The 17,866-nt window shown below is 41.1% G+C and overlaps 1 protein-coding gene across 1 annotated transcript in view; it reads left to right on the top strand.

Moving 5' to 3' along the window:
- The first annotated feature begins 58 nt into the window (after positions 1 to 58).
- LOC143662543 (serpin B3-like) overlaps positions 59 to 17,866 on the top strand; it is a 61,506-nt gene continuing 43,698 nt past the window's right edge. Inside the window, exons 1-2 of the mRNA XM_077136124.1 lie at positions 59 to 276; positions 8,638 to 8,727. The gene's annotated coding sequence lies outside the window, so the exon portion shown is untranslated. The remainder of the gene's footprint in view (positions 277 to 8,637; positions 8,728 to 17,866) is intronic.

Here is a 17,866-nt window from a genome sequence, read left to right on the forward strand (position 1 = left end):
AAATTCCAGGGGTTGCCCATGTCAGCGTGGATGTCACAAGGCCACTCAACAGGCAGGATTCCAGCTGGGATGGACATTTCCTGGTTTGAGGCACACTCATTCCAAGGTCTTCTGTGCTCTCCCTAGGTGGAGCGTATGTTTTTATGGAGCGCTTCAGCAATCTACTAGCAGGTAAATCCTGTCCCTTTAAAGGGCACAAGAGTGAGCTCAAGCAGGAGTCATTCTGTGGTTTCAGTTTAAAGACTTGGTAGGAGCAACAAGCCAACCCTACCTCAGGTGCATACAGAGGCTGTACTGTGGTATGATTCAGGAGCGTGGAATAAAGACTATACGTTAGGGGTAGAAGCAGTTGGGGTGTGAACCCAGTTCCCATAGGCCCAGCTTCCCCAGATCAAAACCACTGCCTAACCAGGGACTGTCCTGGCTGCCCTGTGACATGAGAAAGTCCTTAATACCTTTTATTTTCTCTATATCCTTAAAGGTCAGTCCATCCTTTCTTAATCAAAATGAAGCCATTCTACAGGACATGGAATTTAGAAAAACCTGGTGTAAAATTATAGCCCTAATACCCATTATGCCCACATGGCTCCTGTAAAAAGGGTTGTATACAACCAACCACGTGGTACCAAAAACGGTCCCGTATCTGCCTGGCCTCTCTCTCCCTGCTTGCAGCAAGCAGGTTTCCCAACCTAAGCCACCTCCAGCTAGGGGCTTTCATTGCAACCTCTCTACTTTGCTCTCATCTGTCTTGAGACCCAATAAGAAAATAATCAAATTTCTTCACTTTCCTGCTATCTAAGAGTTAGACTGATTGAACATCATTTTATATCCTTGGTTTAGATTATACTTTGGTTACTTTTCCTATTAGAGGGAAAATACTTATACTCGATTTCTGATTTTTCTTTCCATGTGGAAGGGCATCATTAGCATAAACCTCGTGGCCTCCCTTTACCCTTTTCTTCACTCCACTTTCCCTAGTATCTTAGCCTTGAAGCCCTGAAATCAGAGCCTTAGGCTGGATTTGCTAAATCCAAAGCTTTAGCCTGGATCCCCTGAAATCAGAGCCTTAGACAAAGTCTTTCATGCAAATGATTTATTTGCTAAGTAGACTCTGTGAATAGACATAGGAAAGAAAAAAGAGTGAAATAGGGAAGGAAGAAAAGCTAATAAAGTATTGTTATCAAGTTGGCCACTTAAACCTTCAAAGGAACATTATGAAATACATCTTAGAACTGTTCACCCAAAGGAAAAAGGGGGAAGTATGCATCTATTGGCTTTCATCCTCATTGGCCAAGGATGGCCCCAGGGGTGTTAACTTGAGTTGTACTTGTGCGAGTGTCCAGCATGCACATCTGATCCCAAAGCATCAGAAAAGCCATAAAAGGAGAAACCAGATGTAGGGGTGATGGTCCCTGGTTGCAACATCACAAAATTATTTTAAAAAGCAAAACTGGTAACCTCAGCAGGAGCTACATTTAGAGTTGGGGTTAGAATTTGAAGTGGTGCCCAAGAGGTGTCCAACATTTCTGTAGGGTTTGAATTGTGGCCCCCAAAAAGATATGTTGAAGTCCTAACCTCCAATACCTCAGAACGTGACCTTATTTGGAAATAGGGCAGACAGAATTAGTTAAGATGAGGTCATACCAGAGTATGGTGGACTCTCACATTGGGAGCCACTAAGGCCCGTGACTAGGTTCTATATGTATCTAATTCTAAGGACCAGAGTTAGAAAACTCTGTGTTGGCTCATGCCTAATCCCTGTCTTTCAACCTAGCTTTACCCACAATGAATATTTTGTTTTTCCATCTACTGGAATTCTCTGACTTTCAGCATATCAAATTTTTTCCAGACTCAGGTAAGGTGAGAGGTATTATTTATTGGGAATCATAACCTAGAAAAAATGGGCATGTGCTTGAGAGCAGAGTACAAGCTATATTTTTACCCCCAGTTACCCCTTCATTGTGGGCAAGCTATCCTGACAGATGGCCCTTGTCAAGAGTTAAAGAAGGAGAATTTCAGGAAAGAACCTCAAGGCAACCAGGAGGATAGAGGTCACTTTGACTATGTACTATAGGAAGAATCCAGGCTGCAATCTGTTCTGTCAATAAAGTACGGACCTTAAAGAATAAGCATGTCCCATACAATATTTGGGGTATACTTATACTTTACAAAAGTTATTCATTGTTAATCTGAAATTCAAATTTATCTGGGCATCCTGCATTTTATCTGGCAACCCTGTCCCTTTGGCCTATTCTTGAGAAACTGTAGTAAATATTATTCTATCTGACATTTCTTTGAACTCGACACAGAATTAAGAAAGATTCCCAAGGCAGCTCAATGTAAATTTGGAGGCTATATCTATCTGCTAAAGGGAATAAACAAATGGAGAAGGTGGTTACTGTTATTAGGAAAGAGAAGGAACAGTTGATGGAAAAAGACTCCCAAAGAGATATAAGGGGGCAAGACGTGAAGTAGGTGGAAGAACCGACTTTACACAAATGAGACACAGCCCTTCCCAAAGACAAAAGTGGAGGGAAATGGATACATATTTCTATAAATTCATACATTTAGAGGGAGAATTTTTGCTTAGAATGGTAATTCCTCACAGACAGGTAACATATATTTTGCTAAGTGCCTGACATTTAGTAACTACTCAATAACCACTAGCTAAACTAAAATGATAACCTATTTTTTTTTATTGAGATGGAGAGGCTTAGAGTTGAGATGAAGCAAAAGGTGAAGGCTTGGAAAAGCCAATTTGGAAAATGAAAGAATGGACTGATCAAGAACACACAAAGGCTTCCATTCTGAGTCCCCAGTAGGGCTGGAACCATACCTTAGTAGTAATAGAAAGTGAGGATGAAATGCTAACAAGTATGGTTTGCTGTAATTTGCAAAGTTCCCACCTCCCAGGCTCCCAGGTCCTTGGAACATAATCCCCACAACCAACCTCCATTTTTTTTTTTTTTTTTGCAAAAGTTCCACTGTTTTCTGACATTTTCAAAAGATAGGACTTTTTCAATGAGGCACTGGAACTCTTACTTTCCAATACATAAAGAAACCCTTTCAAAGACATCATGTCATGTGATGCCCAGGAGTTTTGAAAACAACTCCCAGAGCCCTCTTCATTTAGTCAGACTTGGTCTTAACAAAGACCCAGATCTGCAACGAGATGGAAAGTGTTTGAAGCATGGCATCACAGTCTCCTAGATGCAAGTAAAACAATCAACAATGCTATTGCTATATAGATATTCCAGGAGGCACAGAGAGAACCTCTCAAGTATAATGAGCAACCTGAAGGACTCAAAGGCCTTGCCTAGGCTTCATGGCTTTAGCCTGTACACTTGGGGAATTTCCACTGGTAAGTCAAGAGGAGTCCACCCGTTTGAAACATAAAGTCAGAGAGAAGCTGGTCTTTTAAAAATGCTTTAAGACCCATCCAGAGACACTAGGAAGAAACTACGCAAGCCACGGGCTGGGGGAAAATATTCATAATACATATACATGACACAGGTACCTAGAGGACATACAAAGAATGGCAACTCAAAAGGTAAATGACAAATAAACGGGTTAAAGATGTATGCAGGCACTTCACTAAAAATATGTACAAACAGCCCATAAGCAAAGTGTAAAGTGCACCACATCATTAGTCATCAGAGAAACACCAGGTGAAACCACAGATACATGCCACTTCACACCCACTGGGATGATAACATGAAAAAAGATCGACCACACCGAATGCTGACAGGCATGCGGAGTAACCAGAACACTCCACGGTGCTGTTGGGAATGCAAAGGGTGCAACCACTGGAAAACTGCCAGATTCTTAAATCCAACCCTCCCTCTCCAAAGAACTTATCCAAGAGAAATAAAAAGCATTTATCTATGATAAGCCTTGTACAAGAATGCTCCCAGTAACTTTATATATAAAAGCCAAACACGGGATGTGCATCAAGAGAAGAAAGTGTAAAGTAAAACTATGTCACGGCCACACCATGGAATGCTACGCAGCAATAAAAAGGAACAGGTGACTGGATGAATCTCAGAAGCCTTAGGCTGCATGAAAGAAGTCAGATCCAACAAAATACATATTGCATGATTCCATTTATAGGATGTTCTAAAATAGACAAAACTGATAGATGGGAGTGGGTGGGCTGGCTGCATCGCATTGCTCTTGTGTCATCAGGTTTTGCAAATCCTTGGCTGTCCTTGTTCCAAATGGCTCCTGATGCTGCTGTTACTAAGATAATTAAAGAATAATAAAGGCTATATTACTCATTAATTACAGAGAATTATGAGTTTCCATCAGTAATTAGGATTTTCACTACGGCATCTTCATCAACTTTAATTGAAGGCGAGGGCTTTCCATGGCTGCCCAGTAGCTGTTGCTAATGGCCCCTTTGTCCCAGGAAATACTTCTTTTGCCATCTACAGGCCCTGCAGCTTCAGTCTTGGAAGCAGAAGTCTCTCACTCAACTGCCTTTTTGTCTGTATCTTGGCCAGAACCAGACGGGAGACAGGGTCTGAAATGAAATGGAGACCCATAGCACCAAAACTAGGGGTTTCTGATGCTTCTTCTGGAGCCCCATAAGCCCCTCTTCCACCCACAGGCCCTGGGTTTTCAGGACTTGCTCTCTGGTTAGACTTACCAAGGCCCATGTGCTTCCTGGGATTTTCAATCTTTCAAAACCTCACTGCCCTCCACCCCAGCCTGGCATAGGCTGCTTAAAGATTATGTTCCACAGTGTCGGTGCCGGTGGGATGGATGGAGAGGCAAAGTTCAGCTTCTCAAAGAAAGGCTTACCCAGAGAATACCCAGGTTGGCAGTTGGGAAGCACAGGCATTTGCATTGCTATTTTTAGACTGTCACCATGCATGCGGAGAGGAGGAAAGAGTGACCATTATGTGTCGCGATTATTTGAGGTCTGTGTATACAACTGAATCTTATTTGGAGAATTCAAAACTGGCCACTGTTCCAGAACTAGGATCCAGGAGGGATCCCAGCCCAATACTTTTGAGATTCATGCAGTCCCCTGTGCCTTCTTAATGCTGCGTAGCATTCCATGGTGTGAATGTGACGCAGTTTGTTTACACTTTCTTCTTTTGATGCACATCCCGTGTTTAGCCTTTATATATAAAGTTACTGGGAGCATTCTTGTACGAGGCTTATCGTGGGTAAGTATTTTTAATACAGCATTGTGGATAAGTAGCAGGGAGGGAAGAGGTTTTCTTGTTTTGTTCGTTTTGTTTCGTTTTGGGAGTGGTGCAGCTGGAGGGGGTCTGTATTTCAAATTATTCAGTAAATGCAAGGTCACACAGCAATCTAATAATGTCCTCGTTACTTTAAAGAGGTAAATATAAAACATTCAACATATCCTTTTGTAAAATAAAGGAGATTCAAAGTCGGGTATTTGATGTAATAAGTAAAAAGACATTATTTCCATGGCATAACAAAGAGAAAGAAAGGAGAAGCACTTTCCATGCGGTGATCTAAAAGGAGTGCAAAAAGAGTTGAGGAGGGACCATCAAAGAGGAAGAGAAAACGGGAGAGCCAAAGGAGAAGAGAAAAGGAGCAGCCAGACAAACAGGCTCCAGGAGGGCTCTTGGGGCCTGACTCCATTTTCTCGTGTCTGCGTTGAAGGAGACCAGGTGAGGGCACAGCCCACGGGTGGCCCTGGGAATACCCTCAGTCTTCATCTTCTTCAGCTGCGAGTCAGGCAGTCGGATCAGATGACTTTCTGGCCCTACCTTCTGCTTCCTCTCTCAGCCACTTCCATATTTGAGGCTACTGGGTCTCTGTGTGGCCTCAGCTCAGCGGCCTGGAGAACTTACGCTGCCCTTTGTTTTGCCAAATGTTTAAATTGCTTGTATTCTTTCTCCCATTAAGTATATTTTATAATTTAATTTATGTTTGCTGTTTTATTTTTGTTTGTTTCTTCCATGCTCCTTTTGAGTTTTATGAGCCGACGATTCAGGATCCAAAGGCCTGGTTTCCTGCTTCTCAGAGCAGACGGTCTCAGCCTGTGGCCTCCAGGAAAGGAGATATGTGCCATTAACCAAGTAAGACCGTCTATAAAGCACTGGGTCCTGAGAGTCTGTACTGTCCCGGGTACAGATGCAGAAGACTGGCCTCATGCCCAGCTGGCTACTTCACAGGGAAGAGGCAAACTAGAATGTCCCCTTCCAATTACACAGCCCAATGAATAGAGACAGGATGACAGCACTCTTAGTTCATGTTTGCTCAACTTATTAAAACACAAAAGCTCGCAGAATCACATTTGGAGCTTGCTCCTGGAGGCCAAAGAGTGCAAACAGTGCTAGGCTTTGTAATTTATTGTGTTTCAACAAAGGTCCCAGATTTCCTGGGCAGCTTCACGGAGACCCATGTTGATCTCTTACCTGTTGAGCCTAACAACATTCGACACCTTGGCATCTCGAATTACTTGTTCACATTATTTACTGTGTATTTATTGGAGATATTGCCAAGAATGAGCAACTTGTGGGTAGAATCTGTCCCATTTTCTTTTACGGAACCCAGGACAATACTGTCAGCAAGTAAGCATATAAAACAAACTGGATTAATTACTGACAAGTGAACAATGATCAAATCATGGCTCTAGTGCAAGCAGAAGTCCTGAACCAGACTTGTTAGTGTGTTCTGTTTTCCCCGGACCAAAGTTGCCTCAATGGCTGGGAGAAATGTCTGCAGGAAACCTGGCCCATCAGTCTCACTTAGCTAAATGAAAAGAGATGGGCTTCGGCTTACAGATATAGGAGATGGAAGGGACCCCAAAGTTCATTTAGGCCAAAGTGCTCAACTTACAGAAGGAATAATGGAAGCTTAGAATTGGCATCTGTGGTTAGGGGCTGGGCAAGCTCTGGAACCAGCTAGTATTCAGTCTCCACATTACCTTGCTGACATCTGAATCCTTCTTTATTTTAACTGCTGTGGATGTCCATCCATCCAAACAAGCTCTATATGAAATTCTGGGGGAATGGGGAGATGCCTAATGCCTTTCTCATTTAAATATAACATCCTACTTCAAAATAAGGAGAAAATCTATATTCTGTGTGCTTGAGTCCAGACAAGATGGTGTGTTTGTTTCTCCCTGATCCTCGCTAACAAATGCAAATATAAACTCTAGAAATAGAGACTAGACAACCAGAGGAGTACTCTGAAAGGTGGTAAAGAAAGAGCAAGCTGGTTTGTGACCCCCCAGGACTGGGGGAGCCACACAGAAGCCAAGTATCCTATGCACCCCCTCCCCTGCCACAGTACAAGAGACCCAGACTAGGGTTTCCTGGCTCCCAATTTAGCAATAGAAAGAAGGTAGGCTCATTCCTGCCCCTGGTTGAACAGGAAGCCTCTGACAAAAGCAGGTAAGTGGGATTGATGGGGAGTTCTGCAAACAATAAGCAAGGGGGTGTGCTTTCCTTCCCCTAAAGTCTGAGACCTTCCCCCCCTTCAAGATACAGCCGGTGGCCCAGCTGCACCAGCAAGGGAGATCTACCACAACCAGCCACCTGGATGAGAAGTGCTCCTTGTCCCTTCTCCTGCTTACAGGCTGCTGGTGACTCTGCCTCAGGAAGCTCCAATCATCCCGCACATGGCACCAACCAAGACCAGCAGGAAGTCCAGCAGCAGCAGATACCAAGCAGACCCCAAAATAGCACTGCAAAAGCTCTGAAAAGTAAATTGTCATTAGAACCACAGCACACAAAAGTAGGCCAGGGTCTGTACGTTAAATCTAAACAGAGTGACTACTTGCTACAATAAAAGGGACTCAGAGTCTCCTATCATAACAGCCAAAATGTCGAAGATACAAGCAGAAGTCACCCATCATACCAAGAACCAGGAAAACCACAAATTGAATGAGAAAAGGCAATCAGCTGACATGAACATCAGCTAAATCAGATTCAAATGCTTCAGTAAGCAACGACAAGTTTTCTTCAAGCAAAATCAAAGGAAATCTCAGCAAATAAAAGAGAACCAAATGGAGATTATAAAACATAAATACAATAGTAACAACAAAAAACTTTCCAGATAGGTTCAATTGTGGAATGGAGATGGCCAGGGTTAGAATCAGTGAATTTAAGAACAGATTAATAGAATTTACCTAATCTGAACAACAGAGAGAAAAAAGACTGAAAAAAGATGACCTGCAAGACAATAACATAAGATGTAATATTTGTACTTTGAAATCCTGAAAGGTGAAAGAGAGTAGGGCTGAAAAAGTATTCCAAGACATAATGGCTATAAAGTCTCATATTTGATGAAAGACGTAAGCCTACAGGTTCATACAAGAGACTGTCCTTCTTTTCATGAGTTTAATAAATCATATTTGATGGAAACAAAAATTATAACACTATTTAAAACTGAAGACAATGGCATTTAAAAATGGGAAAGATAAAAGACAATGGCATTTAAAAATGGGGAAGATAAGGAACCTAAATGGAAGTGGAGCTCCACACAATGCAAAGTGGCAAAATGTTGCCATCAGTAGACTGTTATAAATTATATATGTATATTTTAATACCCAGAGCAAGCAGTAAGAAAAAATACAAAGAGATACAATAAAAAAGAAATACTATATGTGAACTAAGATGAAATCCTAAAAAATGTTCATGTATCCCACAGGATGCAAAGAAAAGACAATCAGAAGAACAGAAAGAGAGGAAACAAATAGAAAACCAGTAATAAAGTGGCAACCCCACATCAATCATTACTGTAAGTATAAATTGTCTAAGTACACCAATTAAAAGAAAGAAATTCGCTGAGTGGATTTTAAAAAGAATTAACATGTTCATAAATAACTCACTTCAAATTCCTTTATGGAAGGGTTATTTCATAAAAATATATCATTGGTATTAGCATGCAATAGTGTTATTGTTATTTTAAAATAAATTAATAAATATATATCAAAATTTTTCAGTGCTAATTTCTAATACAGTGAATATAATTATATAAATGCACATAACAAAGGCTTTTTGAGATCCTTAACAATTCCGAAAAATGTAAAAAGATCCTGACACCAAAAAAAAAAAATTTGGAACCACTGCACCGAACATTTCTGCTGCATTTAATATGCTGACCATTCCCTCCTTGTCTTTCCTTCTCTTCACTGATCTCTCTCAGAGTCTTCCTCCAACTTGTGTTCCTCTTTCCACCATCTGGTGTTCTTCTAGTTTCCATTCTTTGCTCCCTTTCTATATCACATCTCAAGATGATCTCAACTGCTCATATCATTTTAATGACCAACTGAGTAGATGACACCTGAATTTGTATGTGTAATCCTGATTACTTCACCTGGCTCCATACCAGTGAAACCGGCCATCTGCACCTTTGATGTTTATTAGGAAGCTAAGCTCAAATATTCCCAAACAGAGCCTGTGAGTGAACAGCACTGTCATTAAACCCTGCCACCCAAGTCAGAAGTGTGTGAGTAGTCCTAGACTCCTTTCTTTCTTGCACTTCCCCACCATTTGCCAAGCCCTCTAGTTTTTGCTTCTTAAATATGTCTGGAATTTCTCTTCTTACCTATCCCTCCACCTGTTGCAATAGTTCAAGATCTCTTGTCCTAGACTATTTCACATCTTCCCAATGGGTTTCCAGCTACTGATCCTTCCATCCTCCAAACAAGCCAGTTATCATCCTGAAATGTAAATCCAGTCGTGCAACTTACTCACCTGCTGAAAACCCTTCAATAGCTTCCCAGTGCCTTCAGAACAAAAGCTCAGACCCTTCATCACGGCACAGGAGACTTTCGTCCATGGGCAGTTTTCCCTTCCCAATTGCAACTCCCTCCTGAATGTCCCTTCTTGCATTTGTCACTGTAACAAAACTTGCTGTTCTCTTCACACAACTAGTATATCTCTTCCCTCTGCTATAACGCACCTCTCCCCCAGATTTATCCACCTGTTGAGTTGCTCTCAATCCTTTAAACCCTGAACAGGTGTCCACTTTTTCCTCCCATTCCGACAGCTCCTGCCTCTCTATTTTGCTCTGCCTTCTAACAGTGTACATAGCACACTGTCCTGAATATTGTGATTATTTGTTTTTTGTCTCTCCTCCAGCTTACCTGAGGGCTGGGCCTTTTTCAGTTTTGCCTCCCCTACACATTGTCAGTCTCACAGCACTTTTATAAATGAAACTGGCTTGATTGGTACCAGGCTTCGGTAGCTACACTCTGAGATGGAGATTTCATATAGAAAGTCTATCGGGGTGTACGCTCAGGAACCACACCTGGGAGGGAGTGAAGGAAGCAGGATTATTCAGAGGGAGAAGCTGAATTATGATGCAGCTGCAACAGAGGCCTCAGCCAATCCTACAGGAGGCCCTGGAATTGAGATGGCCTCAATTGAGGGAAGGGGGTGGGCTTTACCTGAGTCCCTGGACGTAGGATCCGTGGGAGAGGTGAATGAGAATGAGTATGAGAATGGCTCAACATACTGTGCAATATCTACACCATAGAATACTACACAGCAATAATTAATAATTATAATTAATTAATAGTTAATACATCCAACAACTTGGATGGATCTCAAGGGTATTATGCCAAGTGGAAGAAAAAATAGCAAATCCCTAAACGTTATACGCTGTAAAATTCCATTTATATAAAAATACTGAAATGAAATTTTTAAAAGGAGGACAAATTAGTGGTTGTCAGGGATTAGGCATGAGGGTGTGGCTATAAAAGGGTAGCATGAGGAAGTCTGGCGGGGATGGAAGAGATCTATATCTTGAATGTAGTGATCGTTCTACAAAATTATACATGTGATAAAACACACAGACCTATAGAACTACACACACACACACACACAAATAAGTGCATATAACCTAGTAGAATCTGAGTAGGTTACCTTCTAGTATGGTTCAATGTTACCTTCCTGATTGTGATATTATCCTACAGTTATGCAAAACATTACAATTGAGGGAAATTGGGTAAAGTACACAGGACCTCGTTATACGTTGGAGTTTTTTTTTTTCCCAAGTTCCTGTAAATCTCTCGTTTCAAAATTAAACATTGCTTTATGTGTACAGCCTTTTTCATCACATCAAATATTAATGGATATGTAAAAGAATTGAGAATGGATCAAATCAATTTTTGCCACCTCATCATGGGCATTCTTTAGTGCAAAATTGTGTGCATGTGTGTGTGTAGTGAAGAATCCATGCCCACCTAGTTCAAATTGCCTTGATTCATGCGAAAGCGCCAGCAGTTTTATCAACCATTGCTTTGGCCCCATCGGTACAAATCTCAACACAGTGGAAAAGGAAAACAATTTCTTATTGTTGTGTAAGTGGATTGGTCTTGTGTCCTTGGGAGCTCTCAGGGGTCTGCAGAGCATCCCTGGAGAAAGCCCTGGAATAGGCGTAGAGTCTGGAAATGTTTACAGGATTTGGAAATAAGAAAGTGCATGGCAAACTCAGCAAAAACGGTACCATTAAAGGTTTGAGGAAGAAGTGAGAGTGCAGTGTGAGAAAGTAGAGATGAGACAGTGAGTCTAGACTACGAAGACTTGAGTGACAAGAGGAAGAAAAGTGCGTAGGGATGGGGTGGGTAGAAGAAAGTGGTCTGTTTAAGAATAGGGAAACTTTGGATGTATTTAGGCCAGGAAAGGGAAGAGACAGACAGACAGACGAGAGAGAGAGGTTTATTGTAAGAAGGTATGTAACTGATGAAGGAAAAGGTTCTTGAGAAATTGGAAGATGGCAACAGGCAGAGGAAGGAAGAGACACAAGGCATATATGTTGGTAGTTTAGAGGATGAGGGGAAGGTCAAGAAGTTCCAAATTCATAGTCCTTTTATTTTTCTTCCTTTTTTTAATGAAGTAGGAAACAAGGACAGGAATTGAAAGTGATAAAATCAAAGGATGAGTAGGGAATTTTAAAAAGGCAGACAGTTCATAGAACTTTTTGGGGGCACATTAGAGGCATTTGACCCAAGATAAATAAAGACTGGTAGACACTGTTGTGAGAGCAGCTAAAATCAGGAGGCATGAATTATTAGCAGGTGCATAATCAGATGAAAGGACATCTATCCACCATCCTGTCGATTGAAGAATGTCACTCACCCTCCCTGGACCTCCCTCCCATGGTAACTTTAAGAAGGCCCTGATATATGGGCTGGGCTCAACTTTGCTCCTATCCTCTTAGACAGGAAAAGCCAGAACCCCGTTCTGTCCCGGGAAGTCTCCCGCGGTTGAGCTGCCGTTGCAGCCGCTGCCGCACGGTGTCGCTGGCGAGGTGGTCCAGCTCCGCTTTGCGGACCCCAGCACCGATCCGTCCCGCCCTGGTCCCTTCGTCTTCCTCTCCAGACTTCCCTCCAGGACACCCTCTAACTTTTTTTTTTAACCATTTACCCCTTGCACGATTTTAAGTTGACATCTAAAAGTTTTCTTCAATTTTTGGCATTCTGTGAATGTTGCTATTTTTAATAAAACTGTTGCATCACCCTTAAATGTATCCAGCGGAATCTAACTACAGGCTGCACACCACTACCCATCTAAAAATACATGGACGGGCTCTTTAATGTTGAGATATTTTACATTATTCCTTTTTACTTGGAGATTATATTTCCATTTCACTTCCTCCAAAGAATTGTGTCCTAAGTAAATATATGTTCATATTGGAATTCACACTCAATACTCCTGTCACGCTTCTCTATAATGAAAATATGTACATAAATTTAAAATATAAAATTTTCTTATTTGCAATGTTCATATTGCTCTAAATGTTTAAAAAGTTTCGTATTAGTATTCAATTGACAAAAAATACATTGAAAATTGATAATTATTAAACATAAGAGCTAAATTTTTTGTTGGAGCTGAAATGCTTAATGAGATGGGTCTAAGCAAAATTTTTTCTGCACTTTTTTATTTAAGAAAAAAAGGTATGTACTGCTAAAGACTCATTGGTCCTGCATCTGACATGGAATCTTAGATTCTGTTAAAAAGAAATCAAAACATTAAACATTTTGTGAGATAATAAGACAAGGATTAACTAATATGAGTATATATTTCATGATATTATTCGATAAAATAAGCTTTATATATTCATTGAATGTTTAAACCAAATATGAAATTATAAGTTTATCCATAGGTTTTATCCGACGTATCTTTTTTAAAAAATTGAAGCCTGGTTAACTATTCCATTTAATTTTCAAAATAATCAGTTGCATGAACTCATACTGCTTTTGCTAGTTGGGCATTTTCTTCTGCTATCCCAATCAGGCTAGTCCTGAAGGCGGCTGGAAGTCCCTTCCACTGCCTAACCCTAGGCCTGCCAATTGCTGCACCAGGATGATTGACAGTCGTAACAAATACCACCTGGCCTCAACACACTCAACAGACAACCATGAAGAAGTGCAGTTCAGTGTCCCTATAATTCCCAAGATATACTGCTGAGGCTTGTTCGTGATCACATGGAAACTCATGTTTTAGCATCATGGGGAAAAAATATATATCTGAAATCGTTCTTTCCAAGCTGTTAATGGTGACTTGTTTTGGTTAATAGAATGGCTGCTACATATGCCATTCTATGCCCTCTCATACTTACCTGCCTACATTGCGTATTGCTTTCATTTATGCTACAGCAAGCATCTAATATTTTGTAATTAAAAAAAAACTTTTAAGAAGCAGAGATGAGTAGCCTTGGGATAATACTGAAAAGTGACCAAATTTCCAGAACATTAATTTTATATAGAGTAGAATAATACTCTTTGTCAAATGACTTTCATATCTTAGGAAGGGTATCGCTGGGATAAGGGGAGGAGCTTACACAAGCAGTAACGGATGATTACTGGTAAGGGGGTAGATTTTATCAGGAGGGGGTAACTGGGTCCTGAGGAAGCAGGTGATCATCACTGCTCCTGAAGTTCCTGGGGAAGTGATGTATTAAAGGCAGGATTACTTCCTGAAATATGGAGGCTGGTTCTCAAGGTAATGAGATAGGAAGGGAATGAACAGGTTCAGCTCAGCAGTATGGGTCAGGATATGAGGCTCAGTCAGTCACTTCTCACCTAAAAGAAAAGATGTTTTGGCAAGGCTCTCTGGTCAGGAAATGCCTGCTTCAGGCTCTGAGCTGGAAAAGTGCTCACTTAACCTATCCGTTAGGCATAGGACCTAAGAACCCATCAGATGGAAAATAGACCATCTAAGAATCCTTAAAAATGTGACCAGACAAGCCTACTTAAAATTAGGCCTAAGAGTCACCCCCAAGAGAACCTCTTTTGTTGCTCAGATGTGGCCTCTCTCTCCAGCCAACACAACTAGCAAACTCACCACCCTCCCCCTGTCTACATGGGACATGACTCCCAGGGGTGTGGACCTTCCTGGCAACGTGGGACACAAACCCTAGAATGAGCTGAGACTCAGCATCAAGGGATTGAGAAAAACTTCTCCACCAAAAGGGGGAAAAGTGAAATGAGACAAAGTGTCAATGGCTGAGAGATTCCAAACAGAGTTGAGAGGTTATTATCCTGGAGGTTATTCTTACGCATTAAGTAGGTATCACCTTGTTATACAAGATGTAATGGAGAGGCTGGAGGGAACTGCCTGAAAAGGTAGAGCTGTGTTCCGGTAGCCATGTTTCTTGAAGATGATTGTATAACGATACAGCTTTCACAATGTGACTGTGTGATGGTGAAAACCTTCTGTCTGATGCTCCTTTTATCTACCTTGTCAACAGACAAGTAGAACATATGGAATAAAAATAAATAATAGGGGGAACAAATGTTAAAATAAATTTAGTTTGAAATCCTAGTGATCAATGAAAGGGAGGGGTAAGGAGTATGGTATGTATAATTTTTTTTTCTGTTTTCGTTCTATTTCTTTTTCTGAATAGATGCAAATGTTCCAAGAAATGAGCATGATGATGAATATGCAACTATGTGATGATATTGTGAATTACTGATTATATATGTAGAACGGAATGATCAAAATAAGAATGTTTGCGTTTGTTTGGTGTTTTTGCGATATTTAAAAAAATTTTAAAAAAAATTTTTTAAGTGTGACCAGAGAGCATATTATGTGACCACCTTGGGATTCCACTGAGTCCTCAAGAAGCATTCATCAACACAATCGGCAGCCAACAATCAGTTATTCCTGGTCACGGCTCAATTTGGTGCATAGAAAAGAAGTCTCTATTGGTTAAATGAATGTGTTCCAAAGACAGCTTATTCTTCTGAAATGTTAGCAGAGACATTTTTTCAGATAAGACGGGGAGTCTGTGGAAATAAATGAAGATCACCCAAATGAGAACAAGCATTATCCAGAGCTTCCTAAAGCAAAGGAGTCAGCCACTATCACTTGTGTTTGGCAAAGACTCAAAGGCAGGCAGAAAAGTGGGAAAGCTGTAGAGTGGAAAAAAGGAAGGCTTTTAGTAGAGCCCGATAGTAGGAAGCGAAACAGGAGCTAACTTGAAGCAGGGCAACTTATGTGATTTGTTAGGGGAGCATATTCTGTTTTCTCCAGTTGGTCGTTAACTGGAAGCAGGGGCAAAAATTAGTGAAGCTGATAGTTACTTCATCCTGAACATTCAGGGCTGATTGCTACAGAAGTTGTGGTTTGGCCTCTTGGACTAACCGTTGCAAACTGTGGCTTGGCTTCCTGGGCTGATTGCTACAGGTTGTCGGTCAGAGTTCTCTTGTTATGTATTGTCTGGCTGTTGTCCGTTTGTATATTCAGACTCTCAAGCCATTGAATGAAGATTTTTCTGAGGACTGAGTAATTTAAAATAGCAATCAATCAAAAATGTCGAATATCAAATCAAAACAAATGAAAAGGAAAGGCTGAGTTAAAGATGCTGGAGTTGGGAGATGTCAGCAAAGGGATGGGGCACAGAGCAGGGAAAGAAAGATGGGAAGGAGCCAAAGCTGAGAGAAAGGAACTGGGGAACTCCCTGGTTGAAACCACCAGAGGAGATAAGATCACCCTCTAAGAAAGAGAAGAATGCCTGGGCAAGTTTCCTGAGCAATGCCTGCATGTAGGGACAGCAATGGTGAGGGAATTAGTTTTAGTTTCCTAAGCTGCTCAAAGCAAATACCATGAAATGGTTCTGCTTACACAATGGGAATTTATTTGTTCACAGTTTCGAGGCCAGAAAAAATGTCCAAATAAAGACAATGCCTGGCTCCTCTGTCACATGGCAAGGCACATGGCATTGTCTGCATGTCTCTTCCTTCTCTTTGGGATTCATTGACTTCATTTTTTTTTTTTTTTGCTTCCATGGATTTTTTCTCTCAGTCTCTGAATTCATTCTGTTTATTAAGGACTCAAATATCAGCATTAAAATCCATCCTGAATAAGGCTGGTCACACCTTAAGTGAAGAAGCCTCATCAAAAGGTCCTACTTACAATGTGTCCACACCCACAGGCATGGATTAGCTTTAAGAATACGTTTTTCTGGGATACATACAGCTTCAAACCTCCACAGAGTCCAAAACATGAAGTTAGAGATAGAGAACTATCAGAGAGAATTCCAAGGACAGTGACAATTCAGAAAATGCCTGATTAAGGACTGAAAGGGGCTATCAGGAGGCTAGTAGAAAGGCATTAATGAGCTTGAATAGGAATGTCTAAGAGGAATAATGGAATTAGACTACAATGAATACAAAAAGAGATGAGGAATCTCTACTCCTTTGGCTAACCTCAAGCCTGAAATAACAAACCACAGGTGTTTTTTATGGCCGGGTGTTTCTATGAGTAAATCATGTGAACAGAACTGACGACTATCTATGCTAACGAGCATCCTAGCCAAAGAGGCACCATATACCACCCCACAATCGACCTCTAGTTCTCTAGCAAGCATGGCCTCATTTCCCAGTGACTATTCAGTCCTTTGTCTCCCTACCTACCCCACCCCCACAGCAACATGCTCAAGCACACACCCACACACCTCCAACAGGAAGCCTTGTTTCTTGCTTCATTAAGTAAACCAATACCACCAGACAGGAGCACGATCATCTCCCTGTCACTGGGAGCCCCTCCTCTCCTCATTCTCCCAGGAGTTCTTTGATTGGGGGCATACACATGATTGTTATTTCTTCTTGGTGAATAGTCTTTTTTATTAATATGTAGTGTCCATTTTTGTTTCATAATATCTTTACATTTAAAGTCTATTTTGTCTTATTTCAGTATAGCTAATATCTGCTTTCTTTTGTTTACAGCTTGCATAGAAGATCTTTTTCCATCCTTTCACTTTGAACCTGTGTCCTTGAGTCTAAGACATAAACAGTTGTTCTAGTTTGCCAGCTGCCAGAATGTGATAAACGAGGGATGGATTGGCTTTTAATAAAAGGGGATTTATTTCATTAGTTCTTCAGAGGAAAGGCAGCTAACTTTCAATTGAGGTTCTTTCATATGTGGGAAGGCACAGGGTAATCTCTGCTGGCCTTCTCTCCAGGCCTCTGGGTTCCAACAACTTTCCCTGGGGTGATTTCTTTCTGCATCTCCAAAGGCCTGGACTGAGCTGTGAGTGCTGAGATGAGGTATGCTGAGCTGCTTGGGCTCTGCTATGTTGCACTCTCTCATTTAGGCACCAGCCAATTAAGTCAAACATCATTCATTGCAGCAGGCACGCCTCCCTGCCGACTGCAGATGTAATCGGCAACAGATTGAGGTTCACTTGCCATTGGCTCATGTCCACAGCAACAGAACTAGGTGCCTTCACCTGGCCAAGTTGACAACTGAATTTAACTGCCACAACAGTATATAGATTAATTATGTTTTTTCATTCATTCTGCCAGTCTGTATCTTTTAACTGGAAAGTTCAGTCCATTAACATTCAAAGTAATTATTGTAAAAACGGTTCTTGACTCTACCATCTTGTCCTCTAGTTTTTGTTAGATCTATATACTATTTTCTTT

Source organism: Tamandua tetradactyla, chromosome 18 (genome assembly GCF_023851605.1).
Source record: "Tamandua tetradactyla isolate mTamTet1 chromosome 18, mTamTet1.pri, whole genome shotgun sequence".
Lineage (NCBI taxonomy): Eukaryota > Metazoa > Chordata > Mammalia > Pilosa > Myrmecophagidae > Tamandua > Tamandua tetradactyla.